Source organism: Ambystoma mexicanum, unplaced genomic scaffold (assembly GCF_040938575.1).
Source record: "Ambystoma mexicanum isolate Mex_15411 unplaced genomic scaffold, UKY_AmexF1_1 Mex_scaf34, whole genome shotgun sequence".
NCBI lineage: Eukaryota > Metazoa > Chordata > Amphibia > Caudata > Ambystomatidae > Ambystoma > Ambystoma mexicanum.
Window position 1 is genome coordinate 2,329,244 of NW_027182449.1, and position 18,712 is coordinate 2,347,955.

The 18,712-nt window shown below is 62.1% G+C and overlaps 18 non-coding genes across 18 annotated transcripts; all 18 read left to right on the top strand.

Annotated features, from left to right (window-relative positions):
• The first annotated feature begins 42 nt into the window (after window positions 1–42).
• Window positions 43–206, top strand: LOC138558279 (U1 spliceosomal RNA). The gene has a single exon (XR_011298431.1). It is a non-coding gene; the product is annotated as a U1 spliceosomal RNA (small nuclear RNA).
• An 867-nt stretch (window positions 207–1,073) lies between these two features.
• Window positions 1,074–1,237, top strand: LOC138558403 (U1 spliceosomal RNA). Its single transcript, XR_011298553.1, has one exon. It is a non-coding gene; the product is annotated as a U1 spliceosomal RNA (small nuclear RNA).
• Window positions 1,238–2,103: 866 nt separating this feature from the next.
• LOC138558614 (U1 spliceosomal RNA) lies at window positions 2,104–2,267 on the top strand. Its single transcript, XR_011298757.1, has one exon. It is a non-coding gene; the product is annotated as a U1 spliceosomal RNA (small nuclear RNA).
• An 866-nt stretch (window positions 2,268–3,133) lies between these two features.
• LOC138558615 (U1 spliceosomal RNA) lies at window positions 3,134–3,297 on the top strand. The gene has a single exon (XR_011298758.1). It is a non-coding gene; the product is annotated as a U1 spliceosomal RNA (small nuclear RNA).
• An 866-nt stretch (window positions 3,298–4,163) lies between these two features.
• LOC138558404 (U1 spliceosomal RNA) lies at window positions 4,164–4,327 on the top strand. Its single transcript, XR_011298554.1, has one exon. It is a non-coding gene; the product is annotated as a U1 spliceosomal RNA (small nuclear RNA).
• An 866-nt stretch (window positions 4,328–5,193) lies between these two features.
• Window positions 5,194–5,357, top strand: LOC138558617 (U1 spliceosomal RNA). Its single transcript, XR_011298760.1, has one exon. It is a non-coding gene; the product is annotated as a U1 spliceosomal RNA (small nuclear RNA).
• An 866-nt stretch (window positions 5,358–6,223) lies between these two features.
• LOC138558405 (U1 spliceosomal RNA) lies at window positions 6,224–6,387 on the top strand. Its single transcript, XR_011298555.1, has one exon. It is a non-coding gene; the product is annotated as a U1 spliceosomal RNA (small nuclear RNA).
• Window positions 6,388–7,253: 866 nt separating this feature from the next.
• Window positions 7,254–7,417, top strand: LOC138558618 (U1 spliceosomal RNA). Its single transcript, XR_011298761.1, has one exon. It is a non-coding gene; the product is annotated as a U1 spliceosomal RNA (small nuclear RNA).
• An 880-nt stretch (window positions 7,418–8,297) lies between these two features.
• LOC138558619 (U1 spliceosomal RNA) lies at window positions 8,298–8,461 on the top strand. The gene has a single exon (XR_011298762.1). It is a non-coding gene; the product is annotated as a U1 spliceosomal RNA (small nuclear RNA).
• An 880-nt stretch (window positions 8,462–9,341) lies between these two features.
• Window positions 9,342–9,505, top strand: LOC138558281 (U1 spliceosomal RNA). The gene has a single exon (XR_011298433.1). It is a non-coding gene; the product is annotated as a U1 spliceosomal RNA (small nuclear RNA).
• An 866-nt stretch (window positions 9,506–10,371) lies between these two features.
• Window positions 10,372–10,535, top strand: LOC138558406 (U1 spliceosomal RNA). The gene has a single exon (XR_011298556.1). It is a non-coding gene; the product is annotated as a U1 spliceosomal RNA (small nuclear RNA).
• An 866-nt stretch (window positions 10,536–11,401) lies between these two features.
• Window positions 11,402–11,565, top strand: LOC138558282 (U1 spliceosomal RNA). The gene has a single exon (XR_011298434.1). It is a non-coding gene; the product is annotated as a U1 spliceosomal RNA (small nuclear RNA).
• Window positions 11,566–12,431: 866 nt separating this feature from the next.
• LOC138558283 (U1 spliceosomal RNA) lies at window positions 12,432–12,595 on the top strand. The gene has a single exon (XR_011298435.1). It is a non-coding gene; the product is annotated as a U1 spliceosomal RNA (small nuclear RNA).
• An 870-nt stretch (window positions 12,596–13,465) lies between these two features.
• Window positions 13,466–13,629, top strand: LOC138558620 (U1 spliceosomal RNA). Its single transcript, XR_011298763.1, has one exon. It is a non-coding gene; the product is annotated as a U1 spliceosomal RNA (small nuclear RNA).
• Window positions 13,630–14,509: 880 nt separating this feature from the next.
• On the top strand, window positions 14,510–14,673 carry LOC138558621 (U1 spliceosomal RNA). Its single transcript, XR_011298764.1, has one exon. It is a non-coding gene; the product is annotated as a U1 spliceosomal RNA (small nuclear RNA).
• An 880-nt stretch (window positions 14,674–15,553) lies between these two features.
• On the top strand, window positions 15,554–15,717 carry LOC138558623 (U1 spliceosomal RNA). The gene has a single exon (XR_011298766.1). It is a non-coding gene; the product is annotated as a U1 spliceosomal RNA (small nuclear RNA).
• Window positions 15,718–16,597: 880 nt separating this feature from the next.
• LOC138558284 (U1 spliceosomal RNA) lies at window positions 16,598–16,761 on the top strand. Its single transcript, XR_011298436.1, has one exon. It is a non-coding gene; the product is annotated as a U1 spliceosomal RNA (small nuclear RNA).
• An 866-nt stretch (window positions 16,762–17,627) lies between these two features.
• On the top strand, window positions 17,628–17,791 carry LOC138558407 (U1 spliceosomal RNA). The gene has a single exon (XR_011298557.1). It is a non-coding gene; the product is annotated as a U1 spliceosomal RNA (small nuclear RNA).
• Window positions 17,792–18,712: the final 921 nt, after the last annotated feature.

Below are 18,712 nucleotides of genomic sequence, written 5' to 3' on the forward strand. Positions count from 1 at the left end.
CTTCCAGAACAGGCCCAAGCCCTGCCCTCTGGCTCGCAACTCATACTTACCTGGCAGGGGAGCATCTGTGATCAGCAAGGCAGAGCTCCCAGGGTGAGGCTCATCCATTGCACATCGGATTTGCTGACCCCTGCGATGTCCCCAAATGCGGGATTCTCGACTGCATTATTTCTGGTAGTGGGGGACTGCGTTCGCGCTTTCCCCTGATTTATTGGTGAAAGAAAGAAAGAGTTTAGTGTGCAGAGTCAGGTTGTTTGCACACAGGGCCCAAGCTCGTGCAGCAGAGTTTATTTTGCTGCAGTCAAGAGGGCCAGCCCTGGGCCGTTCAGGGGTCCACAGGCCTGATGGATTGGTGAAATAAAAAAATGTGAAAGTCATGTGTGTCATGTGTAGGTTGGGCCCCTGAATGTTGCTGCGGTCAAGAGGGCCAGCATTCACTGGAGGGGTGAAGTGCACAGGTGCCTAACCCCAGACTTGTGCGCCCCATGATATCAGGTGCCCCGGTAGTTCTTGAAGCCAGCCTGCCCTGCCCGGGCTCTGCTTTCGCGCCCAGGCCCTCCAACCTAAGGAAGGCCCAGCCAGCTCCTGGGGTTTTGGGGGCAGGGGTGAAACTGGCTCCCGGCCGCCGCTGCCGCCCGCCCCGTCCGAGCACCGATCGGGCACGATCGGGCCTTGCCGTGTCCTGGCGGGGGGCACCCCACCCGAGACGCTCTTGTTAAGCGGGGTGACCTGTCGGCTCAGGAGGGCCATGGACCCGCCTGGGGCCGACGGGCCAGTGGGCCCACTGCGCCAGGCCTGCTCGCTTTCCGACTGGGCCTGCTGGCTGGCAGCCAGGTCCGAATTTATGCAAATCTCAGGCCGAGCAGGGCCTGGTGGGAGACATGAACTGTGCCACAATGTGCCTCTTCTGCTGGGCTCTGCCTGCCGGAGCTTCCCCCTGCACGTGGGACAGGCAGCTCCGCAGACGCTCAGGGCTTCCGGGAGGGCTGGGGCTGGGTCAGGGCCGGCCTTCTCACCCTCGCTTAGCGGGGCTTCCAGAACAGGCCCAAGCCCTGCCCTCTGGCTCGCAACTCATACTTACCTGGCAGGGGAGCATCTGTGATCAGCAAGGCAGAGCTCCCAGGGTGAGGCTCATCCATTGCACATCGGATTTGCTGACCCCTGCGATGTCCCCAAATGCGGGATTCTCGACTGTATTATTTCTGGTAGTGGGGGACTGCGTTCGCGCTTTCCCCTGATTTATTGGTGAAAGAAAGAAAGAGTTTAGTGTGCGAGTCAGGTTGTTTGCACACAGGGCCCAAGCTCGTGCAGCAGAGTTTATTTTGCTGCAGTCAAGAGGGCCAGCCCTGGGCCGTTCAGGGGTCCACAGGCCTGATGGATTGGTGAAATAAAAAAATGTGAAAGTCATGTGTGTCATGTGTAGGTTGGGCCCCTGAATGTTGCTGCGGTCAAGAGGGCCAGCATTCACTGGAGGGGTGAAGTGCACAGGTGCCTAACCCCAGACTTGTGCGCCCCATGATATCAGGTGCCCCGGTAGTTCTTGAAGCCAGCCTGCCCTGCCCGGGCTCTGCTTTCGCGCCCAGGCCCTCCAACCTAAGGAAGGCCCAGCCAGCTCCTGGGGTTTTGGGGGCAGGGGTGAAACTGGCTCCCGGCCGCCGCTGCCGCCCGCCCCGTCCGAGCACCGATCGGGCACGATCGGGCCTTGCCGTGTCCTGGCGGGGGGCACCCCACCCGAGACGCTCTTGTTAAGCGGGGTGACCTGTCGGCTCAGGAGGGCCATGGACCCGCCTGGGGCCGACGGGCCAGTGGGCCCACTGCGCCAGGCCTGCTCGCTTTCCGACTGGGCCTGCTGGCTGGCAGCCAGGTCCGAATTTATGCAAATCTCAGGCCGAGCAGGGCCTGGTGGGAGACATGAACTGTGCCACAATGTGCCTCTTCTGCTGGGCTCTGCCTGCCGGAGCTTCCCCCTGCACGTGGGACAGGCAGCTCCGCAGACGCTCAGGGCTTCCAGGAGGGCTGGGGCTGGGTCAGGGCCGGCCTTCTCACCCTCGCTTAGCGGGGCTTCCAGAACAGGCCCAAGCCCTGCCCTCTGGCTCGCAACTCATACTTACCTGGCAGGGGAGCATCTGTGATCAGCAAGGCAGAGCTCCCAGGGTGAGACTCCTCCATTGCACATCGGATTTGCTGACCCCTGCGATGTCCCCAAATGCGGGATTCTCGACTGCATTATTTCTGGTAGTGGGGGACTGCGTTCGCGCTTTCCCCTGATTTATTGGTGAAAGAAAGAAAGAGTTTAGTGTGCGAGTCAGGTTGTTTGCACACAGGGCCCAAGCTCGTGCAGCAGAGTTTATTTTGCTGCAGTCAAGAGGGCCAGCCCTGGGCCGTTCAGGGGTCCACAGGCCTGATGGATTGGTGAAATAAAAAAATGTGAAAGTCATGTGTGTCATGTGTAGGTTGGGCCCCTGAATGTTGCTGCGGTCAAGAGGGCCAGCATTCACTGGAGGGGTGAAGTGCACAGGTGCCTAACCCCAGACTTGTGCGCCCCATGATATCAGGTGCCCCGGTAGTTCTTGAAGCCAGCCTGCCCTGCCCGGGCTCTGCTTTCGCGCCCAGGCCCTCCAACCTAAGGAAGGCCCAGCCAGCTCCTGGGGTTTTGGGGGCAGGGGTGAAACTGGCTCCCGGCCGCCGCTGCCGCCCGCCCCGTCCGAGCACCGATCGGGCACGATCGGGCCTTGCCGTGTCCTGGCGGGGGGCACCCCACCCGAGACGCTCTTGTTAAGCGGGGTGACCTGTCGGCTCAGGAGGGCCATGGACCCGCCTGGGGCCGACGGGCCAGTGGGCCCACTGCGCCAGGCCTGCTCGCTTTCCGACTGGGCCTGCTGGCTGGCAGCCAGGTCCGAATTTATGCAAATCTCAGGCCGAGCAGGGCCTGGTGGGAGACATGAACTGTGCCACAATGTGCCTCTTCTGCTGGGCTCTGCCTGCCGGAGCTTCCCCCTGCACGTGGGACAGGCAGCTCCGCAGACGCTCAGGGCTTCCAGGAGGGCTGGGGCTGGGTCAGGGCCGGCCTTCTCACCCTCGCTTAGCGGGGCTTCCAGAACAGGCCCAAGCCCTGCCCTCTGGCTCGCAACTCATACTTACCTGGCAGGGGAGCATCTGTGATCAGCAAGGCAGAGCTCCCAGGGTGAGACTCCTCCATTGCACATCGGATTTGCTGACCCCTGCGATGTCCCCAAATGCGGGATTCTCGACTGCATTATTTCTGGTAGTGGGGGACTGCGTTCGCGCTTTCCCCTGATTTATTGGTGAAAGAAAGAAAGAGTTTAGTGTGCGAGTCAGGTTGTTTGCACACAGGGCCCAAGCTCGTGCAGCAGAGTTTATTTTGCTGCAGTCAAGAGGGCCAGCCCTGGGCCGTTCAGGGGTCCACAGGCCTGATGGATTGGTGAAATAAAAAAATGTGAAAGTCATGTGTGTCATGTGTAGGTTGGGCCCCTGAATGTTGCTGCGGTCAAGAGGGCCAGCATTCACTGGAGGGGTGAAGTGCACAGGTGCCTAACCCCAGACTTGTGCGCCCCATGATATCAGGTGCCCCGGTAGTTCTTGAAGCCAGCCTGCCCTGCCCGGGCTCTGCTTTCGCGCCCAGGCCCTCCAACCTAAGGAAGGCCCAGCCAGCTCCTGGGGTTTTGGGGGCAGGGGTGAAACTGGCTCCCGGCCGCCGCTGCCGCCCGCCCCGTCCGAGCACCGATCGGGCACGATCGGGCCTTGCCGTGTCCTGGCGGGGGGCACCCCACCCGAGACGCTCTTGTTAAGCGGGGTGACCTGTCGGCTCAGGAGGGCCATGGACCCGCCTGGGGCCGACGGGCCAGTGGGCCCACTGCGCCAGGCCTGCTCGCTTTCCGACTGGGCCTGCTGGCTGGCAGCCAGGTCCGAATTTATGCAAATCTCAGGCCGAGCAGGGCCTGGTGGGAGACATGAACTGTGCCACAATGTGCCTCTTCTGCTGGGCTCTGCCTGCCGGAGCTTCCCCCTGCACGTGGGACAGGCAGCTCCGCAGACGCTCAGGGCTTCCGGGAGGGCTGGGGCTGGGTCAGGGCCGGCCTTCTCACCCTCGCTTAGCGGGGCTTCCAGAACAGGCCCAAGCCCTGCCCTCTGGCTCGCAACTCATACTTACCTGGCAGGGGAGCATCTGTGATCAGCAAGGCAGAGCTCCCAGGGTGAGGCTCATCCATTGCACATCGGATTTGCTGACCCCTGCGATGTCCCCAAATGCGGGATTCTCGACTGTATTATTTCTGGTAGTGGGGGACTGCGTTCGCGCTTTCCCCTGATTTATTGGTGAAAGAAAGAAAGAGTTTAGTGTGCGAGTCAGGTTGTTTGCACACAGGGCCCAAGCTCGTGCAGCAGAGTTTATTTTGCTGCAGTCAAGAGGGCCAGCCCTGGGCCGTTCAGGGGTCCACAGGCCTGATGGATTGGTGAAATAAAAAAATGTGAAAGTCATGTGTGTCATGTGTAGGTTGGGCCCCTGAATGTTGCTGCGGTCAAGAGGGCCAGCATTCACTGGAGGGGTGAAGTGCACAGGTGCCTAACCCCAGACTTGTGCGCCCCATGATATCAGGTGCCCCGGTAGTTCTTGAAGCCAGCCTGCCCTGCCCGGGCTCTGCTTTCGCGCCCAGGCCCTCCAACCTAAGGAAGGCCCAGCCAGCTCCTGGGGTTTTGGGGGCAGGGGTGAAACTGGCTCCCGGCCGCCGCTGCCGCCCGCCCCGTCCGAGCACCGATCGGGCACGATCGGGCCTTGCCGTGTCCTGGCGGGGGGCACCCCACCCGAGACGCTCTTGTTAAGCGGGGTGACCTGTCGGCTCAGGAGGGCCATGGACCCGCCTGGGGCCGACGGGCCAGTGGGCCCACTGCGCCAGGCCTGCTCGCTTTCCGACTGGGCCTGCTGGCTGGCAGCCAGGTCCGAATTTATGCAAATCTCAGGCCGAGCAGGGCCTGGTGGGAGACATGAACTGTGCCACAATGTGCCTCTTCTGCTGGGCTCTGCCTGCCGGAGCTTCCCCCTGCACGTGGGACAGGCAGCTCCGCAGACGCTCAGGGCTTCCAGGAGGGCTGGGGCTGGGTCAGGGCCGGCCTTCTCACCCTCGCTTAGCGGGGCTTCCAGAACAGGCCCAAGCCCTGCCCTCTGGCTCGCAACTCATACTTACCTGGCAGGGGAGCATCTGTGATCAGCAAGGCAGAGCTCCCAGGGTGAGACTCCTCCATTGCACATCGGATTTGCTGACCCCTGCGATGTCCCCAAATGCGGGATTCTCGACTGCATTATTTCTGGTAGTGGGGGACTGCGTTCGCGCTTTCCCCTGATTTATTGGTGAAAGAAAGAAAGAGTTTAGTGTGCGAGTCAGGTTGTTTGCACACAGGGCCCAAGCTCGTGCAGCAGAGTTTATTTTGCTGCAGTCAAGAGGGCCAGCCCTGGGCCGTTCAGGGGTCCACAGGCCTGATGGATTGGTGAAATAAAAAAATGTGAAAGTCATGTGTGTCATGTGTAGGTTGGGCCCCTGAATGTTGCTGCGGTCAAGAGGGCCAGCATTCACTGGAGGGGTGAAGTGCACAGGTGCCTAACCCCAGACTTGTGCGCCCCATGATATCAGGTGCCCCGGTAGTTCTTGAAGCCAGCCTGCCCTGCCCGGGCTCTGCTTTCGCGCCCAGGCCCTCCAACCTAAGGAAGGCCCAGCCAGCTCCTGGGGTTTTGGGGGCAGGGGTGAAACTGGCTCCCGGCCGCCGCTGCCGCCCGCCCCGTCCGAGCACCGATCGGGCACGATCGGGCCTTGCCGTGTCCTGGCGGGGGGCACCCCACCCGAGACGCTCTTGTTAAGCGGGGTGACCTGTCGGCTCAGGAGGGCCATGGACCCGCCTGGGGCCGACGGGCCAGTGGGCCCACTGCGCCAGGCCTGCTCGCTTTCCGACTGGGCCTGCTGGCTGGCAGCCAGGTCCGAATTTATGCAAATCTCAGGCCGAGCAGGGCCTGGTGGGAGACATGAACTGTGCCACAATGTGCCTCTTCTGCTGGGCTCTGCCTGCCGGAGCTTCCCCCTGCACGTGGGACAGGCAGCTCCGCAGACGCTCAGGGCTTCCGGGAGGGCTGGGGCTGGGTCAGGGCCGGCCTTCTCACCCTCGCTTAGCGGGGCTTCCAGAACAGGCCCAAGCCCTGCCCTCTGGCTCGCAACTCATACTTACCTGGCAGGGGAGCATCTGTGATCAGCAAGGCAGAGCTCCCAGGGTGAGGCTCATCCATTGCACATCGGATTTGCTGACCCCTGCGATGTCCCCAAATGCGGGATTCTCGACTGTATTATTTCTGGTAGTGGGGGACTGCGTTCGCGCTTTCCCCTGATTTATTGGTGAAAGAAAGAAAGAGTTTAGTGTGCGAGTCAGGTTGTTTGCACACAGGGCCCAAGCTCGTGCAGCAGAGTTTATTTTGCTGCAGTCAAGAGGGCCAGCCCTGGGCCGTTCAGGGGTCCACAGGCCTGATGGATTGGTGAAATAAAAAAATGTGAAAGTCATGTGTGTCATGTGTAGGTTGGGCCCCTGAATGTTGCTGCGGTCAAGAGGGCCAGCATTCACTGGAGGGGTGAAGTGCACAGGTGCCTAACCCCAGACTTGTGCGCCCCATGATATCAGGTGCCCCGGTAGTTCTTGAAGCCAGCCTGCCCTGCCCGGGCTCTGCTTTCGCGCCCAGGCCCTCCAACCTAAGGAAGGCCCAGCCAGCTCCTGGGGTTTTGGGGGCAGGGGTGAAACTGGCTCCCGGCCGCCGCTGCCGCCCGCCCCGTCCGAGCACCGATCGGGCACGATCGGGCCTTGCCGTGTCCTGGCGGGGGGCACCCCACCCGAGACGCTCTTGTTAAGCGGGGTGACCTGTCGGCTCAGGAGGGCCATGGACCCGCCTGGGGCCGACGGGCCAGTGGGCCCACTGCGCCAGGCCTGCTCGCTTTCCGACTGGGCCTGCTGGCTGGCAGCCAGGTCCGAATTTATGCAAATCTCAGGCCGAGCAGGGCCTGGTGGGAGACATGAACTGTGCCACAATGTGCCTCTTCTGCTGGGCTCTGCCTGCCGGAGCTTCCCCCTGCACGTGGGACAGGCAGCTCCGCAGACGCTCAGGGCTTCCAGGAGGGCTGGGGCTGGGTCAGGGCCGGCCTTCTCACCCTCGCTTAGCGGGGCTTCCAGAACAGGCCCAAGCCCTGCCCTCTGGCTCGCAACTCATACTTACCTGGCAGGGGAGCATCTGTGATCAGCAAGGCAGAGCTCCCAGGGTGAGACTCCTCCATTGCACATCGGATTTGCTGACCCCTGCGATGTCCCCAAATGCGGGATTCTCGACTGCATTATTTCTGGTAGTGGGGGACTGCGTTCGCGCTTTCCCCTGATTTATTGGTGAAAGAAAGAAAGAGTTTAGTGTGCGAGTCAGGTTGTTTGCACACAGGGCCCAAGCTCGTGCAGCAGAGTTTATTTTGCTGCAGTCAAGAGGGCCAGCCCTGGGCCGTTCAGGGGTCCACAGGCCTGATGGATTGGTGAAATAAAAAAATGTGAAAGTCATGTGTGTCATGTGTAGGTTGGGCCCCTGAATGTTGCTGCGGTCAAGAGGGCCAGCATTCACTGGAGGGGTGAAGTGCACAGGTGCCTAACCCCAGACTTGTGCGCCCCATGATATCAGGTGCCCCGGTAGTTCTTGAAGCCAGCCTGCCCTGCCCGGGCTCTGCTTTCGCGCCCAGGCCCTCCAACCTAAGGAAGGCCCAGCCAGCTCCTGGGGTTTTGGGGGCAGGGGTGAGACTGGCTCCCGGCCGCCGCTGCCGCCCGCCCCGTCCGAGCACCGATCGGGCACGATCGGGCCTTGCCTTCACGGCCTTGCCGTGTCCTGGCGGGGGGCACCCCACCCGAGACGCTCTTGTTAAGCGGGGTGACCTGTCGGCTCAGGAGGGCCATGGACCCGCCTGGGGCCGACGGGCCAGTGGGCCCACTGCGCCAGGCCTGCTCGCTTTCCGACTGGGCCTGCTGGCTGGCAGCCAGGTCCGAATTTATGCAAATCTCAGGCCGAGCAGGGCCTGGTGGGAGACATGAACTGTGCCACAATGTGCCTCTTCTGCTGGGCTCTGCCTGCCGGAGCTTCCCCCTGCACGTGGGACAGGCAGCTCCGCAGACGCTCAGGGCTTCCGGGAGGGCTGGGGCTGGGTCAGGGCCGGCCTTCTCACCCTCGCTTAGCGGGGCTTCCAGAACAGGCCCAAGCCCTGCCCTCTGGCTCGCAACTCATACTTACCTGGCAGGGGAGCATCTGTGATCAGCAAGGCAGAGCTCCCAGGGTGAGACTCCTCCATTGCACATCGGATTTGCTGACCCCTGCGATGTCCCCAAATGCGGGATTCTCGACTGCATTATTTCTGGTAGTGGGGGACTGCGTTCGCGCTTTCCCCTGATTTATTGGTGAAAGAAAGAAAGAGTTTAGTGTGCGAGTCAGGTTGTTTGCACACAGGGCCCAAGCTCGTGCAGCAGAGTTTATTTTGCTGCAGTCAAGAGGGCCAGCCCTGGGCCGTTCAGGGGTCCACAGGCCTGATGGATTGGTGAAATAAAAAAATGTGAAAGTCATGTGTGTCATGTGTAGGTTGGGCCCCTGAATGTTGCTGCGGTCAAGAGGGCCAGCATTCACTGGAGGGGTGAAGTGCACAGGTGCCTAACCCCAGACTTGTGCGCCCCATGATATCAGGTGCCCCGGTAGTTCTTGAAGCCAGCCTGCCCTGCCCGGGCTCTGCTTTCGCGCCCAGGCCCTCCAACCTAAGGAAGGCCCAGCCAGCTCCTGGGGTTTTGGGGGCAGGGGTGAGACTGGCTCCCGGCCGCCGCTGCCGCCCGCCCCGTCCGAGCACCGATCGGGCACGATCGGGCCTTGCCTTCACGGCCTTGCCGTGTCCTGGCGGGGGGCACCCCACCCGAGACGCTCTTGTTAAGCGGGGTGACCTGTCGGCTCAGGAGGGCCATGGACCCGCCTGGGGCCGACGGGCCAGTGGGCCCACTGCGCCAGGCCTGCTCGCTTTCCGACTGGGCCTGCTGGCTGGCAGCCAGGTCCGAATTTATGCAAATCTCAGGCCGAGCAGGGCCTGGTGGGAGACATGAACTGTGCCACAATGTGCCTCTTCTGCTGGGCTCTGCCTGCCGGAGCTTCCCCCTGCACGTGGGACAGGCAGCTCCGCAGACGCTCAGGGCTTCCGGGAGGGCTGGGGCTGGGTCAGGGCCGGCCTTCTCACCCTCGCTTAGCGGGGCTTCCAGAACAGGCCCAAGCCCTGCCCTCTGGCTCGCAACTCATACTTACCTGGCAGGGGAGCATCTGTGATCAGCAAGGCAGAGCTCCCAGGGTGAGGCTCATCCATTGCACATCGGATTTGCTGACCCCTGCGATGTCCCCAAATGCGGGATTCTCGACTGCATTATTTCTGGTAGTGGGGGACTGCGTTCGCGCTTTCCCCTGATTTATTGGTGAAAGAAAGAAAGAGTTTAGTGTGCGAGTCAGGTTGTTTGCACACAGGGCCCAAGCTCGTGCAGCAGAGTTTATTTTGCTGCAGTCAAGAGGGCCAGCCCTGGGCCGTTCAGGGGTCCACAGGCCTGATGGATTGGTGAAATAAAAAAATGTGAAAGTCATGTGTGTCATGTGTAGGTTGGGCCCCTGAATGTTGCTGCGGTCAAGAGGGCCAGCATTCACTGGAGGGGTGAAGTGCACAGGTGCCTAACCCCAGACTTGTGCGCCCCATGATATCAGGTGCCCCGGTAGTTCTTGAAGCCAGCCTGCCCTGCCCGGGCTCTGCTTTCGCGCCCAGGCCCTCCAACCTAAGGAAGGCCCAGCCAGCTCCTGGGGTTTTGGGGGCAGGGGTGAAACTGGCTCCCGGCCGCCGCTGCCGCCCGCCCCGTCCGAGCACCGATCGGGCACGATCGGGCCTTGCCGTGTCCTGGCGGGGGGCACCCCACCCGAGACGCTCTTGTTAAGCGGGGTGACCTGTCGGCTCAGGAGGGCCATGGACCCGCCTGGGGCCGACGGGCCAGTGGGCCCACTGCGCCAGGCCTGCTCGCTTTCCGACTGGGCCTGCTGGCTGGCAGCCAGGTCCGAATTTATGCAAATCTCAGGCCGAGCAGGGCCTGGTGGGAGACATGAACTGTGCCACAATGTGCCTCTTCTGCTGGGCTCTGCCTGCCGGAGCTTCCCCCTGCACGTGGGACAGGCAGCTCCGCAGACGCTCAGGGCTTCCGGGAGGGCTGGGGCTGGGTCAGGGCCGGCCTTCTCACCCTCGCTTAGCGGGGCTTCCAAAACAGGCCCAAGCCCTGCCCTCTGGCTCGCAACTCATACTTACCTGGCAGGGGAGCATCTGTGATCAGCAAGGCAGAGCTCCCAGGGTGAGGCTCATCCATTGCACATCGGATTTGCTGACCCCTGCGATGTCCCCAAATGCGGGATTCTCGACTGTATTATTTCTGGTAGTGGGGGACTGCGTTCGCGCTTTCCCCTGATTTATTGGTGAAAGAAAGAAAGAGTTTAGTGTGCGAGTCAGGTTGTTTGCACACAGGGCCCAAGCTCGTGCAGCAGAGTTTATTTTGCTGCAGTCAAGAGGGCCAGCCCTGGGCCGTTCAGGGGTCCACAGGCCTGATGGATTGGTGAAATAAAAAAATGTGAAAGTCATGTGTGTCATGTGTAGGTTGGGCCCCTGAATGTTGCTGCGGTCAAGAGGGCCAGCATTCACTGGAGGGGTGAAGTGCACAGGTGCCTAACCCCAGACTTGTGCGCCCCATGATATCAGGTGCCCCGGTAGTTCTTGAAGCCAGCCTGCCCTGCCCGGGCTCTGCTTTCGCGCCCAGGCCCTCCAACCTAAGGAAGGCCCAGCCAGCTCCTGGGGTTTTGGGGGCAGGGGTGAAACTGGCTCCCGGCCGCCGCTGCCGCCCGCCCCGTCCGAGCACCGATCGGGCACGATCGGGCCTTGCCGTGTCCTGGCGGGGGGCACCCCACCCGAGACGCTCTTGTTAAGCGGGGTGACCTGTCGGCTCAGGAGGGCCATGGACCCGCCTGGGGCCGACGGGCCAGTGGGCCCACTGCGCCAGGCCTGCTCGCTTTCCGACTGGGCCTGCTGGCTGGCAGCCAGGTCCGAATTTATGCAAATCTCAGGCCGAGCAGGGCCTGGTGGGAGACATGAACTGTGCCACAATGTGCCTCTTCTGCTGGGCTCTGCCTGCCGGAGCTTCCCCCTGCACGTGGGACAGGCAGCTCCGCAGACGCTCAGGGCTTCCGGGAGGGCTGGGGCTGGGTCAGGGCCGGCCTTCTCACCCTCGCTTAGCGGGGCTTCCAGAACAGGCCCAAGCCCTGCCCTCTGGCTCGCAACTCATACTTACCTGGCAGGGGAGCATCTGTGATCAGCAAGGCAGAGCTCCCAGGGTGAGGCTCATCCATTGCACATCGGATTTGCTGACCCCTGCGATGTCCCCAAATGCGGGATTCTCGACTGCATTATTTCTGGTAGTGGGGGACTGCGTTCGCGCTTTCCCCTGATTTATTGGTGAAAGAAAGAAAGAGTTTAGTGTGCGAGTCAGGTTGTTTGCACACAGGGCCCAAGCTCGTGCAGCAGAGTTTATTTTGCTGCAGTCAAGAGGGCCAGCCCTGGGCCGTTCAGGGGTCCACAGGCCTGATGGATTGGTGAAATAAAAAAATGTGAAAGTCATGTGTGTCATGTGTAGGTTGGGCCCCTGAATGTTGCTGCGGTCAAGAGGGCCAGCATTCACTGGAGGGGTGAAGTGCACAGGTGCCTAACCCCAGACTTGTGCGCCCCATGATATCAGGTGCCCCGGTAGTTCTTGAAGCCAGCCTGCCCTGCCCGGGCTCTGCTTTCGCGCCCAGGCCCTCCAACCTAAGGAAGGCCCAGCCAGCTCCTGGGGTTTTGGGGGCAGGGGTGAAACTGGCTCCCGGCCGCCGCTGCCGCCCGCCCCGTCCGAGCACCGATCGGGCACGATCGGGCCTTGCCGTGTCCTGGCGGGGGGCACCCCACCCGAGACGCTCTTGTTAAGCGGGGTGACCTGTCGGCTCAGGAGGGCCATGGACCCGCCTGGGGCCGACGGGCCAGTGGGCCCACTGCGCCAGGCCTGCTCGCTTTCCGACTGGGCCTGCTGGCTGGCAGCCAGGTCCGAATTTATGCAAATCTCAGGCCGAGCAGGGCCTGGTGGGAGACATGAACTGTGCCACAATGTGCCTCTTCTGCTGGGCTCTGCCTGCCGGAGCTTCCCCCTGCACGTGGGACAGGCAGCTCCGCAGACGCTCAGGGCTTCCGGGAGGGCTGGGGCTGGGTCAGGGCCGGCCTTCTCACCCTCGCTTAGCGGGGCTTCCAGAACAGGCCCAAGCCCTGCCCTCTGGCTCGCAACTCATACTTACCTGGCAGGGGAGCATCTGTGATCAGCAAGGCAGAGCTCCCAGGGTGAGGCTCATCCATTGCACATCGGATTTGCTGACCCCTGCGATGTCCCCAAATGCGGGATTCTCGACTGCATTATTTCTGGTAGTGGGGGACTGCGTTCGCGCTTTCCCCTGATTTATTGGTGAAAGAAAGAAAGAGTTTAGTGTGCGAGTCAGGTTGTTTGCTCACAGGGCCCAAGCTCGTGCAGCAGAGTTTATTTTGCTGCAGTCAAGAGGGCCAGCCCTGGGCCGTTCAGGGGTCCACAGGCCTGATGGATTGGTGAAATAAAAAAATGTGAAAGTCATGTGTGTCATGTGTAGGTTGGGCCCCTGAATGTTGCTGCGGTCAAGAGGGCCAGCATTCACTGGAGGGGTGAAGTGCACAGGTGCCTAACCCCAGACTTGTGCGCCCCATGATATCAGGTGCCCCGGTAGTTCTTGAAGCCAGCCTGCCCTGCCCGGGCTCTGCTTTCGCGCCCAGGCCCTCCAACCTAAGGAAGGCCCGGCCAGCTCCTGGGGTTTTGGGGGCAGGGGTGAGACTGGCTCCCGGCCGCCGCTGCCGCCCGCCCCGTCCGAGCACCGATCGGGCCTTGCCTTCACGGCCTTGCCGTGTCCTGGCGGGGGGCACCCCACCCGAGACGCTCTTGTTAAGCGGGGTGACCTGTCGGCTCAGGAGGGCCATGGACCCGCCTGGGGCCGACGGGCCAGTGGGCCCACTGCGCCAGGCCTGCTCGCTTTCCGACTGGGCCTGCTGGCTGGCAGCCAGGTCCGAATTTATGCAAATCTCAGGCCGAGCAGGGCCTGGTGGGAGACATGAACTGTGCCACAATGTGCCTCTTCTGCTGGGCTCTGCCTGCCGGAGCTTCCCCCTGCACGTGGGACAGGCAGCTCCGCAGACGCTCAGGGCTTCCGGGAGGGCTGGGGCTGGGTCAGGGCCGGCCTTCTCACCCTCGCTTAGCGGGGCTTCCAGAACAGGCCCAAGCCCTGCCCTCTGGCTCGCAACTCATACTTACCTGGCAGGGGAGCATCTGTGATCAGCAAGGCAGAGCTCCCAGGGTGAGACTCCTCCATTGCACATCGGATTTGCTGACCCCTGCGATGTCCCCAAATGCGGGATTCTCGACTGCATTATTTCTGGTAGTGGGGGACTGCGTTCGCGCTTTCCCCTGATTTATTGGTGAAAGAAAGAAAGAGTTTAGTGTGCGAGTCAGGTTGTTTGCACACAGGGCCCAAGCTCGTGCAGCAGAGTTTATTTTGCTGCAGTCAAGAGGGCCAGCCCTGGGCCGTTCAGGGGTCCACAGGCCTGATGGATTGGTGAAATAAAAAAATGTGAAAGTCATGTGTGTCATGTGTAGGTTGGGCCCCTGAATGTTGCTGCGGTCAAGAGGGCCAGCATTCACTGGAGGGGTGAAGTGCACAGGTGCCTAACCCCAGACTTGTGCGCCCCATGATATCAGGTGCCCCGGTAGTTCTTGAAGCCAGCCTGCCCTGCCCGGGCTCTGCTTTCGCGCCCAGGCCCTCCAACCTAAGGAAGGCCCAGCCAGCTCCTGGGGTTTTGGGGGCAGGGGTGAGACTGGCTCCCGGCCGCCGCTGCCGCCCGCCCCGTCCGAGCACCGATCGGGCACGATCGGGCCTTGCCTTCACGGCCTTGCCGTGTCCTGGCGGGGGGCACCCCACCCGAGACGCTCTTGTTAAGCGGGGTGACCTGTCGGCTCAGGAGGGCCATGGACCCGCCTGGGGCCGACGGGCCAGTGGGCCCACTGCGCCAGGCCTGCTCGCTTTCCGACTGGGCCTGCTGGCTGGCAGCCAGGTCCGAATTTATGCAAATCTCAGGCCGAGCAGGGCCTGGTGGGAGACATGAACTGTGCCACAATGTGCCTCTTCTGCTGGGCTCTGCCTGCCGGAGCTTCCCCCTGCACGTGGGACAGGCAGCTCCGCAGACGCTCAGGGCTTCCGGGAGGGCTGGGGCTGGGTCAGGGCCGGCCTTCTCACCCTCGCTTAGCGGGGCTTCCAGAACAGGCCCAAGCCCTGCCCTCTGGCTCGCAACTCATACTTACCTGGCAGGGGAGCATCTGTGATCAGCAAGGCAGAGCTCCCAGGGTGAGACTCCTCCATTGCACATCGGATTTGCTGACCCCTGCGATGTCCCCAAATGCGGGATTCTCGACTGCATTATTTCTGGTAGTGGGGGACTGCGTTCGCGCTTTCCCCTGATTTATTGGTGAAAGAAAGAAAGAGTTTAGTGTGCGAGTCAGGTTGTTTGCACACAGGGCCCAAGCTCGTGCAGCAGAGTTTATTTTGCTGCAGTCAAGAGGGCCAGCCCTGGGCCGTTCAGGGGTCCACAGGCCTGATGGATTGGTGAAATAAAAAAATGTGAAAGTCATGTGTGTCATGTGTAGGTTGGGCCCCTGAATGTTGCTGCGGTCAAGAGGGCCAGCATTCACTGGAGGGGTGAAGTGCACAGGTGCCTAACCCCAGACTTGTGCGCCCCATGATATCAGGTGCCCCGGTAGTTCTTGAAGCCAGCCTGCCCTGCCCGGGCTCTGCTTTCGCGCCCAGGCCCTCCAACCTAAGGAAGGCCCAGCCAGCTCCTGGGGTTTTGGGGGCAGGGGTGAGACTGGCTCCCGGCCGCCGCTGCCGCCCGCCCCGTCCGAGCACCGATCGGGCACGATCGGGCCTTGCCTTCACGGCCTTGCCGTGTCCTGGCGGGGGGCACCCCACCCGAGACGCTCTTGTTAAGCGGGGTGACCTGTCGGCTCAGGAGGGCCATGGACCCGCCTGGGGCCGACGGGCCAGTGGGCCCACTGCGCCAGGCCTGCTCGCTTTCCGACTGGGCCTGCTGGCTGGCAGCCAGGTCCGAATTTATGCAAATCTCAGGCCGAGCAGGGCCTGGTGGGAGACATGAACTGTGCCACAATGTGCCTCTTCTGCTGGGCTCTGCCTGCCGGAGCTTCCCCCTGCACGTGGGACAGGCAGCTCCGCAGACGCTCAGGGCTTCCGGGAGGGCTGGGGCTGGGTCAGGGCCGGCCTTCTCACCCTCGCTTAGCGGGGCTTCCAGAACAGGCCCAAGCCCTGCCCTCTGGCTCGCAACTCATACTTACCTGGCAGGGGAGCATCTGTGATCAGCAAGGCAGAGCTCCCAGGGTGAGACTCCTCCATTGCACATCGGATTTGCTGACCCCTGCGATGTCCCCAAATGCGGGATTCTCGACTGCATTATTTCTGGTAGTGGGGGACTGCGTTCGCGCTTTCCCCTGATTTATTGGTGAAAGAAAGAAAGAGTTTAGTGTGCGAGTCAGGTTGTTTGCACACAGGGCCCAAGCTCGTGCAGCAGAGTTTATTTTGCTGCAGTCAAGAGGGCCAGCCCTGGGCCGTTCAGGGGTCCACAGGCCTGATGGATTGGTGAAATAAAAAAATGTGAAAGTCATGTGTGTCATGTGTAGGTTGGGCCCCTGAATGTTGCTGCGGTCAAGAGGGCCAGCATTCACTGGAGGGGTGAAGTGCACAGGTGCCTAACCCCAGACTTGTGCGCCCCATGATATCAGGTGCCCCGGTAGTTCTTGAAGCCAGCCTGCCCTGCCCGGGCTCTGCTTTCGCGCCCAGGCCCTCCAACCTAAGGAAGGCCCAGCCAGCTCCTGGGGTTTTGGGGGCAGGGGTGAGACTGGCTCCCGGCCGCCGCTGCCGCCCGCCCCGTCCGAGCACCGATCGGGCACGATCGGGCCTTGCCTTCACGGCCTTGCCGTGTCCTGGCGGGGGGCACCCCACCCGAGACGCTCTTGTTAAGCGGGGTGACCTGTCGGCTCAGGAGGGCCATGGACCCGCCTGGGGCCGACGGGCCAGTGGGCCCACTGCGCCAGGCCTGCTCGCTTTCCGACTGGGCCTGCTGGCTGGCAGCCAGGTCCGAATTTATGCAAATCTCAGGCCGAGCAGGGCCTGGTGGGAGACATGAACTGTGCCACAATGTGCCTCTTCTGCTGGGCTCTGCCTGCCGGAGCTTCCCCCTGCACGTGGGACAGGCAGCTCCGCAGACGCTCAGGGCTTCCGGGAGGGCTGGGGCTGGGTCAGGGCCGGCCTTCTCACCCTCGCTTAGCGGGGCTTCCAGAACAGGCCCAAGCCCTGCCCTCTGGCTCGCAACTCATACTTACCTGGCAGGGGAGCATCTGTGATCAGCAAGGCAGAGCTCCCAGGGTGAGGCTCATCCATTGCACATCGGATTTGCTGACCCCTGCGATGTCCCCAAATGCGGGATTCTCGACTGCATTATTTCTGGTAGTGGGGGACTGCGTTCGCGCTTTCCCCTGATTTATTGGTGAAAGAAAGAAAGAGTTTAGTGTGCGAGTCAGGTTGTTTGCACACAGGGCCCAAGCTCGTGCAGCAGAGTTTATTTTGCTGCAGTCAAGAGGGCCAGCCCTGGGCCGTTCAGGGGTCCACAGGCCTGATGGATTGGTGAAATAAAAAAATGTGAAAGTCATGTGTGTCATGTGTAGGTTGGGCCCCTGAATGTTGCTGCGGTCAAGAGGGCCAGCATTCACTGGAGGGGTGAAGTGCACAGGTGCCTAACCCCAGACTTGTGCGCCCCATGATATCAGGTGCCCCGGTAGTTCTTGAAGCCAGCCTGCCCTGCCCGGGCTCTGCTTTCGCGCCCAGGCCCTCCAACCTAAGGAAGGCCCAGCCAGCTCCTGGGGTTTTGGGGGCAGGGGTGAAACTGGCTCCCGGCCGCCGCTGCCGCCCGCCCCGTCCGAGCACCGATCGGGCACGATCGGGCCTTGCCGTGTCCTGGCGGGGGGCACCCCACCCGAGACGCTCTTGTTAAGCGGGGTGACCTGTCGGCTCAGGAGGGCCATGGACCCGCCTGGGGCCGACGGGCCAGTGGGCCCACTGCGCCAGGCCTGCTCGCTTTCCGACTGGGCCTGCTGGCTGGCAGCCAGGTCCGAATTTATGCAAATCTCAGGCCGAGCAGGGCCTGGTGGGAGACATGAACTGTGCCACAATGTGCCTCTTCTGCTGGGCTCTGCCTGCCGGAGCTTCCCCCTGCACGTGGGACAGGCAGCTCCGCAGACGCTCAGGGCTTCCGGGAGGGCTGGGGCTGGGTCAGGGCCGGCCTTCTCACCCTCGCTTAGCGGGGCTTCCAAAACAGGCCCAAGCCCTGCCCTCTGGCTCGCAACTCATACTTACCTGGCAGGGGAGCATCTGTGATCAGCAAGGCAGAGCTCCCAGGGTGAGGCTCATCCATTGCACATCGGATTTGCTGACCCCTGCGATGTCCCCAAATGCGGGATTCTCGACTGTATTATTTCTGGTAGTGGGGGACTGCGTTCGCGCTTTCCCCTGATTTATTGGTGAAAGAAAGAAAGAGTTTAGTGTGCGAGTCAGGTTGTTTGCACACAGGGCCCAAGCTCGTGCAGCAGAGTTTATTTTGCTGCAGTCAAGAGGGCCAGCCCTGGGCCGTTCAGGGGTCCACAGGCCTGATGGATTGGTGAAATAAAAAAATGTGAAAGTCATGTGTGTCATGTGTAGGTTGGGCCCCTGAATGTTGCTGCGGTCAAGAGGGCCAGCATTCACTGGAGGGGTGAAGTGCACAGGTGCCTAACCCCAGACTTGTGCGCCCCATGATATCAGGTGCCCCGGTAGTTCTTGAAGCCAGCCTGCCCTGCCCGGGCTCTGCTTTCGCGCCCAGGCCCTCCAACCTAAGGAAGGCCCAGCCAGCTCCTGGGGTTTTGGGGGCAGGGGTGAAACTGGCTCCCGGCCGCCGCTGCCGCCCGCCCCGTCCGAGCACCGATCGGGCACGATCGGGCCTTGCCGTGTCCTGGCGGGGGGCACCCCACCCGAGACGCTCTTGTTAAGCGGGGTGACCTGTCGGCTCAGGAGGGCCATGGACCCGCCTGGGGCCGACGGGCCAGTGGGCCCACTGCGCCAGGCCTGCTCGCTTTCCGACTGGGCCTGCTGGCTGGCAGCCAGGTCCGAATTTATGCAAATCTCAGGCCGAGCAGGGCCTGGTGGGAGACATGAACTGTGCCACAATGTGCCTCTTCTGCTGGGCTCTGCCTGCCGGAGCTTCCCCCTGCACGTGGGACAGGCAGCTCCGCAGACGCTCAGGGCTTCCGGGAGGGCTGGGGCTGGGTCAGGGCCGGCCTTCTCACCCTCGCTTAGCGGGGCTTCCAGAACAGGCCCAAGCCCTGCCCTCTGGCTCGCAACTCATACTTACCTGGCAGGGGAGCATCTGTGATCAGCAAGGCAGAGCTCCCAGGGTGA